At 39.4% G+C, this 12,047-nt stretch overlaps 1 pseudogene; it reads left to right on the top strand.

Annotated features, from left to right (window-relative positions):
• Positions 1-6,054: 6,054 nt before the first annotated feature.
• On the top strand, positions 6,055-7,112 carry LOC128116680 (melanoma-associated antigen B4-like; annotated as a pseudogene).
• Positions 7,113-12,047: the final 4,935 nt, after the last annotated feature.

The following is a 12,047-nucleotide window of genomic DNA, read 5'->3' as shown; positions in this document are numbered from 1 at the left end:
CAGTACACACATGGTAGCTCACAACCATCTATAACTCCACCTAACAGGGTACCCAATGCTCTCTTCGGACCTCCAATGGAACCAGACATGCAAATTATACACATATATACATGAAACAAAACACTCATAAATATAAAATTAATATTTAAAAATAGTAAATATGTATCTTCAAGAGAATATTGATAGCTATGATGGAATTGTAAATATGCTTACTCTTAAATCATATCATCAACAGTGAACCAGGAAAATGTTCTACCTATAGAATTATTTATGCTAATAGATAAAAACAAATGTTAGAATTATCATTTTTTTCATCCCCCAGCAGACTAACAGAAGAGGCTGACGAACCTTAATGATTGTTAACATCAACAGAAAGGAATCATATTCTGTGTTATGGTTTGGATATAAAATAGCCTCAAAAGCTCATGTGTAAAAGACTTGTTCCCCTGTTGGTGGCACTGTTGAGATGTGACTGGATGATGAGAGAAAGTCATCCTCATCTATTGATAACTTCACAGCTTAATGGCCACTAGGAGATAGGACCTGCTTTGCAGAAGTAGGTCACAGTGGCAGGGAGCGCTATGCCTTTGAGGGCTACATCTTGTCCTCTACCTCTTCCTGTCTCTCTCTTCCTCTACTCCCTTACCCCATGTCTTACCCCATAGAAGTACCAAATATTATTTTAAGAGTAGTCTTGCCAATAAACCCACTTTTGTCTGGCCAAGATTATAATAGCTACTGAGAAGTGTTAATGCTTGGTGCCAGGTATAGTGAGCTCATGATTATTTTGTTGTATGTATTTAGGTATTTTAATGACAAAATATTTTCTTAGAAATACTATGCTATGTTTTCACATGTAAAAACCCAAGTAATTTAGAAAACAACTAGCAAATTGGCTCATAAAAATAGAAGATATCATTGAACAGCATAAAGTAAAACTGTAATAAAAATTCAAGGCATCCACAAAATATTTCCAGACTAGCCGAATTTAAGTGTTCATTATGCTAAATGGTGAAAGACAACCTAATTACCATATTAGGTAAAGTCTTCCAAACCCTATAAAAAGCGTGAAATTAATTCTCGTCTGTTACAGGTTAGTTCTCCTTGATACAAACACTAGATAAGGGTGCTCCCCAAAAGAACACTATCAAACCCAGACACAAACAGAGACAAACATCTTATTTAATAAAATATCAAATATACTGATGAATTAATAAATTCGCTGGGCCCAAGGAATACAAAGAAATCATGTTAGAACAAAACTGTAGTTGAACATGTTGGTTTCCATTTGTAAACCATGACTGTGGAGGTTGAGACAGAAAAAAGCATTTGATCACAATCTAGGAAGAAAAAAAGCTTTTAGTGTCAATACTAACCTTGTTGTTAACTTTCAGCAAACTTATAGGAGAATTGAATGTCTTCACAAAATCATCAACAAACATGTATATGCGAAATGTTAGAAAGATACTTAATAAAGTTTGGAAAAACATATGAAAACTATGCACAAACATGAAACAAATGTGAAGAATAAACAGAGGTAACAGCATCAATATAATTCTATAATCAAAATATCAAAGTGCTGTTATTTGTATGTAATATAAACTCATTCAGATACAGCATCAAATATAAGATCATTCATTATATATTCATATATATGGTACTTTCACATGTAGGATATTCAAACATATATAAGTATGGTTATATTGTGCTCCCCAATATATTGTGCACGCTAAAAAACTTATCTGGAGTCAGAGGACAGAACAGCCCCTAGATAGACATAGAGGCCAGAAAATGGTGGCACAAACACCTTTAATCCTATCACTTGGGAGACAGAGATCCATCTGAATCTCTGTCAGTTCAAAGCCACACTGGAAACAGCCAGGCATGGTGACACACGCCTTTAATCCCAGGAAGTGATGGCAAGAAGCAAAAAGGTATATAAGGCATGAGGACCAGAAACTAGGTTGGTTAAGCTTTTAGGCTTTTAGCAGCAGTTCAGCTGAGATTTATTTGGATGAGGACTCAGAGGCTTCCAGTCTGAGGAAACAGGATCAGCTGAAGAACTGGCAAGGTGAGGTAGCTGTGGCTTGTTCTGTTTCTCTGATCTTCCAGCATTCACCCCAATAACTGGCACTGGGTTTGTTTTTATCAATAAGACCTTTTAAGATTCGTGCTACATATAAGTAGATACAGAAATTAAAACTAACATAGCCTAAAAAAATCATTATAGCCTAATCTATAGCCTATCCATAGCCACATATCAAGATTCTAAGTTGCTGTGTAATGTGTATGTATGTGGTGGGAGTACTCACACAAAGCCAAAACTAGTACGCACTTCAGCTTTAGTGGACCAGCATGTGTACCCTGGTTGTGATGAATCTAGAGGAATACAGGTATCATCTAGAGCTTTCAAAGGTGAGAGCTGAGAGCTGGTGGGGACCAAAATGTTACACACACCAGAAAGCTTTCTTGCTGAGCACTACTAAGACCTATGGAAGAAGCCCTAATAAACAACTCTCACCAGCAAGATGAATAGTCAGGGTGACCATGGTCTTTCTAATGGTCTGAGAAGTATACAATGCAGCCTGCATCTCAACCTCAAGGACCATGATAGGACACACCTAGAGAGAGGCTGGGAGATTTTAGCAACATTAGTAGGAACATCATGCCATCTGTACCAGCAGTTCTTTGGAAGGTGCCCAGAAATAGCTCTATCTATAGTTTGGAGCAGTGAGCTGGTGAACTGGGCAGACGCAGGCTATCATAGTAGCAGCTACTCAGCCTGAAGGCTCCTGTTGCACTCAAATGTTAACTAATATTAATAATAGACAATTTGTTTTTTTTCTATTAGTTAACTAGTGTCAACAATAACTAATGAGAACACATTACAGAAAATACGCCATTCTTGACTGTAGTAATATCTAAAATGAACCTTAACCCAATACCAACTACCTCCATCAATAAGAACTCAAGTCCACCTCCTCTCTTGTCTCTCTCAAACCACACTTCTGTGTTCATTTTCTGTCCAATGACTGGACCTTGAACAGAGGTTAAGTCTCATCTTTAAACACTGAAGACAACACAACATCCAACTAAATCCATCTTTACCAAACTGCTAAACAAGAGATACTGAAATTTACTATTTAGAAAAAAACTGATTAAAGCATGTAACAGAAAATATGCCATTCTTTACTGTAACAATATCTAAAGTGAGCCTAAAATGAAATTTACAAGATCCTTTTGTCAGTAACTATAAAAATTTACTCATAAACTTAGCAGAGTAAGCCCAAGAGCCTATGTGTATTCAAGGGAATGTCTATTGTAAATGTATCAGATTCAAATTTGCAGATACAATTTCTTATCAATAGCTTACAAGATATCAATCAAGATTTGACTGCTGTTTCCAGTGCCCAAAACCAAATACACAAAAATTTTAAAGGAATAAATGAATAACATCATGTAGATTAACAAAATGAGAGAGCCCTGAGACACACTCAGGGTCTTTTGAATTGGTTCCTGTGTGAAGGCAAGCTCTGGAGTGGAAACAACTTTGTAACTTTAATATACACCAGATGACAGGGTCAGGTAGAAGAATAATTTTAGATTCAGCCTTGCTTCTCTTCCATTGTTCCTTGGAGGAGAAAATTCATCCTACCCCACTGATAGAGTGTGAAGTACTACTTAGGAGCCCATGGGAACAGGATAGGATAAACGTTCGGATTGACCCAGTCAGTATATCTAGATATTCTAATAACAACCACCTGAAAGCTCATTAGTGGCTGAATGCTGAGCACCAAATGAGGATTCTATGTTACGCTATTGTTCCCACCTTCATAGAATACCAAAGATGGGCTCAAATGGAATAGAAAAAATGAAAGTGAATCATATGTGACAAGGGTATGAATTCATTCCTGAAACATTTGGCAATGCCCGTGATGTAAGTGAAGGAGGACTTCAGCTATAGTTTTCAGGATCCTCATTTTTCTTCTCGGAATTTTGGATGCCATGGTTTAAGGAAGGATAATTAAAATCAGAAAAGACAGGAACACCAGGCCCTGTCAGCATTCCACATGACAATATGAGTTAAAACAGAGGGGCTCCAAAAAAAAGCAGACAGGACCCCAAAAACCTCCCAGAAGCTGTTAGGTCTTGGAGGCCCCAAAAGTAGTGACCAAATGAAGTGTATGCAATCAATTTGATATCTTGGGGCTTGCAGGCTGCCTCCAGTCCTTAGAAAAAGGGTGAACAAGTTCCTAGAAAAAGTCATTTCCTACTTAGTCAGAACTCACAGGGAAGAAAGAGCACTGATCTGAGATCTTTAGACTCATTTCAGAAGATGGGAAAGGCTTTGAGCAAATGATTAATCAGTTAGGATTGTGAGTTATTTGGGAACTCTCACCTTCAGGAGCATAACCCAAGTGATAAAGCCCCATGGTTTCTGTTCCAAAGGACAGGTCTACTACATCCCGGAAATCAAAGATCCCGACTTCAGCTTTGCCTTCAGTATTACTGGTGTGGGCTCTGTTAAGCTGAATAAAACATTTTAAGTGTTGTCAGGTGAGTAGGTGTATAACAGGAAAAATCTGTGAGAACCCATTAAAGGCCTCTGAAAACTTCTGTCTCCCACGCTCTGAAAGGATGATCACAAAGGAATAAGGTAAGGAGACTCAATGTTGTGATGATTCGGAGTCCCAACAGACCCCATAGAGCCCTAATCAGAACTGCTCCATCTCACTTCCTTATCAGGGCACTCATGGCATATCATGGAAATTATGAAAGCATGAGGAATCATTGTGCAAGCTCAAGCCAGACCAAATTCTAGCACGGAGAGGGAAGGTAAATATGATTTCCTGCCCCTAGCAGAGGCACTATAGACAATTCATGGCTACTGAGAGAGGGAGAGTCAATTGTCTTTAAGAGTGTTGGCCCTGGCAAGTCTTTCATGCTCCACTGGAAGGACACAGATCCAGGAATACATGAGCAGTGAAACTGAACTTGAGGAGTGGGAAAAAAATGAGGACATGGAGTTGTGTAAGGAGGAAAGAGGGGGTGCATTTGGGCAGAGTTGGGAGGGGAGTAAAATATGATCAAGGCATACTATATGAAAATTTCAAAGGAATAATTTTAAAGGAAGTGAGATCTTTTGTCTGGGACCCATTGGCTTATTTCAAGAACGACAAAACCCACCCTGGGCAAAATAAACACAATTTGAGTTGTTTGGCAACTCTCTTGCCTGGAATAAGAGAGAGGGCTAGCATACTTCCAACTCTGGGGTTCTATTCAGAGGACCAAATAGATTCACAGTAAAGGGAGGAAGGGTGGACATGGTGAGACCTTAACTTCTGCTTCAGGATCCTGAGGCAGTAAGGCCTTGCTTCAGCTGAGAGGTACAGCCCCTGTCAGGCATGCTATCCACTGGTATCAGATGCCTTACAGGATAATCAGAATTCAAAAGGTGTCAAAGTAGAATCCACTGTGAATCCTCCAAGCAATAATCCACCTGAAAAGGAGGCCACAAAGGCCTTGCCTCTGCTTTGGTCTCCAGAATCCCAAAACGTAACAGGCAGTTTGGCTCAGTGGCAATTGATTTCCTTGCTCTTCTCAGGAATGAAATCCTGTAGGACTCATTAGAGAAGGGGAAAGCTCTATCCCAATTACTATAAAGTCGTAAAAATTAAGGGGTATTTCAAGCTGGGTGGGGCAGAATGGCATGCAGAACTGCACTCCTCTATGGTGGCCTGATTGTGTTCAAGGGCAAGCCTATAGACTGAGTTGCCTCTGATATTTGTCATTAGAAAAATAGGGAAGTGAGATATTTTTTCTGAGAAGTCTGCCATTACCTACTGGATGAAAGGCTCATAGTGAGGACTTTGATCATTGTCAGAACTACATTCCTGGTAACAACAGGGATCCTCAAATATCTCCCTCTTTGTCTGCACTAGTAATCTGTGTTTGCTTCTGAATATTCCTATCATGCTCTTTTGCCCCTCCAGATTTCTGCAATGCCAGGTCTCCTGCCTACATCTTGTCCTGCTGCCCTTGAGCCAAGTCATCATGCCTAGGGGCCACAAGAGTAAGGGGTGCTCTCATGCCAAATGTCAAAATGTAAGGGAGAAGAGTCAAAGTCTGCATGATGCTCAGCCCGATGCTGCAAAGGAGGAAGCAACATCTTCTGTTGGTCAAGGGGATCCTCCCAGGTCCCCTGACACCTACATTCCCCAGGATACTCAGGAGGATGTAGCCTCTGTTGCTGATGATTTAAGTGTGTTATCGATAGGTACTGTAGGTGGTGAGGCTTCTGATACAAATGCTGAGTTTTCTGTTATAGATGCAGAGAGACCTTCAAGTACCTCTATAATAGCCTCTCTGCACACAGAGATCTTATTTACAGGCAGGTGAGTATATTGATGGACTTCATCCTGGAGAAGTTTGAGGTGAAAGAGCCATTTACACAGAAAGATATGTTGAAGGTGATTAACAAAAAGTGCAAAGAAAAGTTCACTGATATCATTAAAAGAGTCTCAGCATGGCTTGAGTTTGTCTTTGGCCTCGAGTTGAAGGAAGTTGATCCCAGTTCTCATTCATATATGCTTGTGGGCAAGCTGGGTCTCTCCACTGAGGGAAGTCTGAGTAGCAATAGTGGGTTGCCCAAGACAGGACTCCTGATGGCCCTCCTGGCTGTGATCTTCATGAGTGGCAATAGTGTCAGTGAGCAAGAAGTCTGGGAATTCCTGAAAGCACTGGAGCTATATCCTGGACAGAATCAATCAATCTTTGGGAACCCTGAAAAGTTCATTTAAAAAGATCTGGTGGAGGAAAATTACCTGGAGTACCGCCAGGTGCCTAGCACTGATCCCCCCACCTATGAATTCCTGTGGGGTCCCAGAGCCTATGCTGAAACCACCAAGATGAAAGTCCTAGAAGTTTTTGCTAAGATCAACGATGATGTTCCTAGTTCCTACCCTAGTCTGTATGAGGAGGCTCTGAGTGATGAGGCTAATAGAGCAGCAAGGAGAGTTACAGCTGTGCCTAGCAATGATGTGAATTCTCAGGTGCATAGCCCACAGATCCTCCCACAGCTAGCTGGTTTTGAGAGTTTTCCAGGCTGTTGAAGAGTAGTCAGCCTTCTATGTAGTAGAATGTATTATATGCTAAAAGTAATGAAGTTTGTATCTTATTGTCCTGTTATACATGAGCAAATTACAGATATTTTATTGTTATATTGCAAATGTTCTTTTAACCAAAGTTAAATGTCTCACAGTCTATGCTTCTTAATATTTTCCCTGACATGTTTATTGCTATTTGTTTAGTTTAAGATAGAGTTTGATGATTTTAAACAACTTACTACAGCATAAATAATTGCTTTTTAACACACCACAATATAAGATGGTTTTGGAAAAGTGATTTTATATACCTGTAGTATTAATAAAGGTGTAACAAATATAGAATGTTCATATCATAATTTGATGTATGTTTTTTCCTTTGTTTATTGTGTTAATTGAAATAAATTTGGAATTAAGTTTTCTCCAAGTGTATGAGAGAAATTGATTTGTAATAATTCAAAACTTTCACTCTTTTCAATACTTTGATTTTACATGAACATTAATTAAGCAACTGCTCTAAATAGAAGTCACCCTTAATAGCCCCAGAGATGGTACAAGAAAAATTATCTACCAGTCCCTCAAAAAAATTGAAGCCTGACAGCAAGTACATGTAAGAAAGAAGGAGAGATAGTATATAAGCTATGAAGAACAAGAGAAAAACATGAAGAAGGGGGGACAAGAGTGTGTGTGTGTATGGTATATATATATATATATATATATATATATATATACAGGCAGGTGAGTATATTGATGGACTTCATCCTGGAAGTCAGGTTATAATAATCAAGGAAGGACATCATACCCTCTGTAATGCCAGTACATATGAGGTTGTATTCTGAAACAGAGTAAACAAATGCTGAGGTCATTTGATGTCCTGCTGGTTGTTGAAAATACATATATGTGGTATATGACCACCAGTATGTGCAGATATGTGCCTGTGCACACATGAGGAATCCAGAGGAGGGCACTGGCTACCCCACTTTATCATTTTATGGTTTATTACTTTGATAGGAGTCTATCACTGAGGTTGGAGCCAAGATGATGGCCAGCAAGCTATAAGGATCCTCCTGTCTCGATCTTTATAGAACCGGGGGAACTGGCCCCTATGTGACCATGTATAAATTTGTACATGGACACCAAAACCCAGGTTCATAGGCATACACAGCAAGTATCCTTACCTGTTGAGCTACCTCCTGAGGCTCTCTCTAAAATTTACTAAGAATAATATTTTTTGGTTTTATCAGTTAAAAATACATTTGAATAATGTGAGGAGGGAAAGCCTGGGCCTGCCAAGATTCTCTGGAATGAAGAAGACTGAGTGAGTGCTGTGTATAGGAAGAAGACACTGATTTTAGGAAGTTAGTTCTTGTTATCTCTCATATTTGCATATATCAACTGAGTATCTGCTCTTTGGAAAGTTCTGTGGTAGTACTGGTGATGCTCAGAAAAAGATCAAACTTCATCCCATAGAATTTCAGAAGCAAGGAAATAAAACCTTATGAGGAAAATAGTACAGTGCCCTATGGGAATTACAGCAAAGTAAGAATAGATAAAAGGGAGAGTGAAGTTCCTGAGGCAAGGCATTTTGGATTTTGAAAATCTCAAGTCAATATAATGTAATATATTTTAAAGTAAGCTGTGTGGTCGGTTATATGAGCCTATGATATGGATGAACAGTATACAGGTCTCCATATGATATATCAGAATATTGAAAGATTACAGAATGTAAAACTAGTTTTTAAAGAGGTTGTAAAATTAGGCTTTAATATGATACACTGCCTTGACATTTGGTGGAACCAGCAGGACATCAAATGACCTCAGCATTTGTTTACTCTGTTTCAGAATACAACCTCATATGTACTGGCATTACAGAGGGTATGATGTCCTTCCTTGATTATTATAACCTGACTTCTAGTGACCTTGCTTATTTATCATGTATGACCAACCCTGTGTGGCCTTGTATTTCAAGTAATACAAGACTCTCATGACTATGAGTATAATAAACATGTGAATGGTTAATCAATTCCCATTTTTTCTGTATGCTATCTAGTGTTGTGTGTTTAAATATCACATAATCGTATTTAACCCATATGCAGATTAAATGGGTTGTTAAAACATGATTATGAAGAATGATGTGGCCAGAGACAATCCAGAAAGAATAGTATGCAGGAAAATCTGTTAACGTGTGGATACTATGAAAGTACCACATTGACTTAAATAAGATAAATATATTTATTTTCTCACAATTCCGGAAGCCAGAAGTCCAATATTCAGATGTCAGCAGATTTGATTTCCTGTGAGGCTTCTGTCCTTCACTTAAGTGGCATCTTCTTGCTGTCTATTCAAAGGGCAGGCTACTCTACATGTGCAGAGTGGCAATTCAATAAAAATTATAATGGGTATGTGGATTATAGCATGATTGTCCTTTACTTAATAGCTAAGTTACATTTATAAGTGAGTACATATCATGTTTGCTTTCTGGGTCTGGGTTGCCTCACTCAGAAAGGCTAATTAACAAGGAGGGCTTGGGGGTGGCACATGGATCTTTCTGGGAATAGGAAATAAAATTGATTTTGTAGGTGGCTTGGGGGTGGGTGGGGATGGGATTAGGAGAGAGTGGGGTTAGAGGCAGCTGGAATTGGCGGCAGGCAAAGCACAATGTGGAAATCTAATGCAGCGGAAAATTCCTGAATGGTTCAGAAACCTAGGGTAGAACAAAACACAACTGACAAAAAACAATGAAATGATTCCTAATGATATTCTGCTGTTTATCAGTTCCTAGCCCAATTGTCATCAGAGAGGCTTCCTCCAGCAGCTGATGGGTGCAGATGCAGAGGCCCACAGCCCAACATTAGATGGAGATCAGGAAACCCTGCAGAAGAGGTGGAGGAAGGATTATAGGAGCCAGAGGGGTCAAGGACACCAGGAGAACACGGCCCAGAGAATCACCTAAGCTGGGCTCATAGGTTATCACAGAGACCCAAGTGGCAATCACAGAGCCTGCATGGATCTAAGTTATGCCCTCTGCATATATGTTGTGATTGTTTAGCTTGGGGTTTTTGTGTGACTCCTAAGAATGGAAATAGGGGTGTCCCTGAGTCTTTTGCCTGTTCTTGGGAACATTTTCCTTCTACTGGGTTGCCTCCTCCTGCCTATATATGAGTGTTTGTGCCTTGTCTTATTGCATCTTGTTATGCCATGTTCAGGTGACATCACTGGAGGCCTGCTCTTTCTGAAGGAAAATAGAGGGGAAAGCATCTGGGGAAGAAGGGAGATGGGGTGTGTGTGACTGGGATGAGTGGAGGGAAGGAAGGCTGTGGTCAGAATGTATTGTATGAAAGAAGAATAAATAAAAAAAAGAAAAATTATAATGGACAGGAATGAGAAATATTTTGCTTCCTCCATTTACTAGAATACAATGCTCAAATAGACATACTTTGTGTATTGCTGGATAGTTACTGAAGAGTAAGAGGAATATCCCCCTAAGATGAGAGGTGCAGACGCACTTGTGTTGCTATGGTTAGCCCAGAACTGTACTGAATTGCTTACCTATTAGAGTATATTAAATGTATTCTGGCTAAACATAAGGGAAGATTTTTTGTGGGATGAAATGAATAAGAAAAGAATGTAAATGGAAGGCTAGTTGAGAGGCACTGAAGGATTTGATGCTTAACAAAACTCTAGGAGCTTTGAAGTGTAGCTAGGTGGAGAACAAGCCCAATATCCAAATTAAGTAACACGGGTTACCGTAGTGAAGAATCTAATTGTACTTGCTAAAGCAAAATTTTAACTGTTATTTGAAAACATTTCCTTTTCTCTCATATAACTCATAGAAGATGGTGGCATTCTACAGTACAAAACTACTATAACTGCCATTCATTAACTACTAAATATTTGGCAGTTACCTTGACAGGTATTTTATACATGACACATATTCAATTATTATATAAAACTTTTAATTTAGTTGGGGTCAATAACAGAATAGCATAAACTAGGTAGCTTTAACAACAACAACAAAATATTTACTACTTTATATCCTGGAGGACAGAATGTCTAAGATCAAATAGCTGGCCAGTTGGGTACCTGGTGTGTCCCTCACCCCTTCACATACTTTCTTTCTTGCTTCATCCTCATATGGTGTAGATTGGGACACAATATTTCTGGTCTTTTTGCATGAGGGTCGTATTCTACTATAAAGTCTCTATAATCATTATTCAATCTAAATATAATTATTGCCAAGAGTGGTGTCACATATCTTTAATTCTAACACTCAGAAGGCAAAGGCAGGTGGATTTCTTTGAGTTTATGGCCAGCCTGGTCTATATGGTAAGTTACAGGCCATCCAAGGATATACAGTGAGACCCTGTTTCAAAAGTAAATAAATGAACAAACAAACAAAATCAGCTTCCTAAGGCCCTGGTCACTTCTACTGTTACATTTGCAGTTATTTTTCAAATAATGAGCTGTGTGTGGTGCTCTGTAATTTATTTATTTTTTTTTTAATTTTTTTTTTATTAATTTATTTTGCAATACAATTCAGTTCTACATATAAGCCACGGATTCCCTTGTTCTCCCCCCTCCCGTCCCCCTCACCTTCCCCCCAACCCCACCCCATTCCCATCTCTTCCAGGGCAAAGCCTTCCCCACAGACTGAGGTCAACCTGGTAGACTCAGTCCAGGTAGGTCTAGTCCCCTCCTCCCAGGCCGAGCCAAACAATTCTGCATAGGCCCCAGGTTTCAAACAACCAACTCATGCAATGAGCACAAGATCTGGTCCCACTGCCTGGATGCCTCCCAAACAGATCAAGCCAATCAACTGTCTCACCCATTCAGAGGGCCTGATCCAGTGGGGACCCCTCAGCCATTGGTTCATAGTTCATGTGTTTCCATTCATTTGGCTATTTGTCCCTGTGCTTTATCCAACCTTGGTCTCAACAATTCTCG

The sequence above is a fragment of the Peromyscus californicus genome, unplaced genomic scaffold, assembly GCF_007827085.1.
Source record: "Peromyscus californicus insignis strain IS unplaced genomic scaffold, ASM782708v3 Scaffold_10__1_contigs__length_136768540, whole genome shotgun sequence".
In the NCBI taxonomy this organism is placed as follows: Eukaryota; Metazoa; Chordata; class Mammalia; order Rodentia; family Cricetidae; genus Peromyscus; species Peromyscus californicus.
This window is presented reverse-complemented; position numbering and strand designations above follow the sequence as displayed.